Source organism: Trachemys scripta, chromosome 9 (genome assembly GCF_013100865.1).
Source record: "Trachemys scripta elegans isolate TJP31775 chromosome 9, CAS_Tse_1.0, whole genome shotgun sequence".
Lineage (NCBI taxonomy): Eukaryota > Metazoa > Chordata > Testudines > Emydidae > Trachemys > Trachemys scripta.
In genome coordinates this window covers 63,776,536-63,778,420 of record NC_048306.1, presented here as the reverse complement: position 1 = coordinate 63,778,420, position 1,885 = coordinate 63,776,536, and the positions used below count along the sequence as shown (strand labels likewise).

General features: G+C 57.7%; 1 long non-coding RNA gene across 1 annotated transcript; it reads left to right on the top strand.

The window, feature by feature from the left end:
* Nucleotides 1-300: 300 nt before the first annotated feature.
* On the top strand, nucleotides 301-1,669 carry LOC117883172. Its single transcript, XR_004647196.1, has 3 exons — nucleotides 301-379; nucleotides 784-927; nucleotides 1,473-1,669. It is a non-coding gene; the product is annotated as an uncharacterized LOC117883172 (long non-coding RNA).
* Nucleotides 1,670-1,885: the final 216 nt, after the last annotated feature.

The window sequence follows — 1,885 nt, the reverse complement described above, 5'->3', positions numbered from 1 at the left end:
CACGACCCAGGGGTCTCCAACCCGGGTCTGCAGGGTTCATGGGAGCAGCCACACTCCAACCCTCCACCTCGAAGCCTGCTGAAAATTGCTTACCTCGGACCCATGAAGTTCAGCCCCAGTTTGAGGCTCCACTCATGAGGTCCTATTGGAGGAGTCCCAGGAAAGCTCACTGGCCCCCTCGCCCTGCATAAGACAGCAGCAGGAACCCGAAGCTGACTGAACACCAGACCTGCTCCCAGTTCTGGACCGTGCGCTGCCTGGTTCTGCTGCCGCTCCCCTGGCTTGATTTCCTGGCATCTGAGTTGTGGTGGTGATAGCAAGTTTCTTTTGCTGCTGATCTTCCAGTATCCTGACCTGGCTGACTCTCCACTCCTGTCATGTGAGTGTGGACTCTGGCTCTGACCAGTAGGTCTGGCTGCACTTGACCCAGCCGTGACATTGATTTTGGTACAATTTCTCCATTGCCCCTTTCTGATCTCCAGCAAGATACACCAGTCCCTTGGCTCCCAAAGTCCCAGTTGCCCGCTATTCAAGGGCTGAGGAGTAGTGCTTGTACCGCCCCACCCCAGCTGCTTTTCCTAGGGGAATCTCCCTATAGCAGAGGAGAAATCTGCTCTTTTCTTAGGATCAGTCCCACCCTGGCCTCAGCTTGGCTACTTTGTTTACCTGGGGTCAGGCACCACTTTTGAAGCCCTTAGCGTGGGGGTGGAGGTGGGAGCAGAGGCTGAAGCTCCAGCAGTTTCCACCAAAGAACACCCCCCTGTCTTTCTATGGTCCGGCTAGGGCTCCCCATCCATCCTGGAGCTGAACACCAGATGGGAGCTGATGGATTGTCCTTGGTGGGCCATGTTCTTGTGTGTGATGAAAGGGCCAGGAGCAGATGCACCACGCCTGGCCAGGACCGGGCTAAACAGCCTGTAATGCTAGGTGAGTCAAACCAGGGCCACAATACAGACACCCTGGGCGTCCATGGGGACTGAATCTGGGCCCTTCACTACCAAGAGCACAACTGGTTCCAACTTGAGTCATGACGCTGGTGACCCCTGCCAGCCCCTCTGAGGTGGGTCAGTATTATCCCTGTTCGCTGGGGCATAGGGATAGAAAGCAACTGGCTGCAAGGTCACACACGACGTCCCTGACAGAGTCAGGAAGGAAGCGTGGGACTGATACCAGTCCAGCTCCAACCGCTAGACTCCACCCACTTCCAAAGTCCGAGAACCCAGGAGCCCTGACTGACACTAGGCCTTAAATGACAAGACCAACCCCCTCCCACTCAGGAAGCCATAGAAGGGACCATGTGCTGAGCTCCCCTTGGCAATGCCGCTGTCAGAGACCATTGCTAGTGGGTGCCAAGTGCCTGAGCAGGGAATTGCTTGAGAGCCTCCTAGAGACTCGCAGGTGTTTGACTGTGACCCTCAGGGAGCCATGGCAAGAGATTCTCCGGCTCTAACAAAGAGTTTCTGTTCTCCTAGACAGTCAGCCAGTGAGGCCAGTTTGCAGAATGTGGAAGAGCCCTTTGGCGAGGCATTGAAGGATTCACCATGAAGGTGGCAGCAGCGGCAGTGCCTGGGGTCCCTATGGGCCAAGCCTCAACTCCTGCCAATCCAGGCTAATCTCCCCCTGCTTTCAGCCGCGCTTGGCTTTAGCTGCTGGGCCTGTGAGCCTAGACCAGGGGTCTTAAACTCAAATGACCACGAGGGCCGCATCACTGACACCCCCCCCCTCGCTGCCCCCAGTCCTGCCCCTAGAGGGGGCAGGAGGAGTGTGGCAGGGGCTCAGGGTGGGAGTTGAGGTGCAGGGGGCTCAGGGCAGAGAGAGGGAGAGGTGAGGTAGGGGGTTGGGGTGCAGTAGGGGGCTCTAGGCAGGGGGTTGGGGTGCAGGGGGC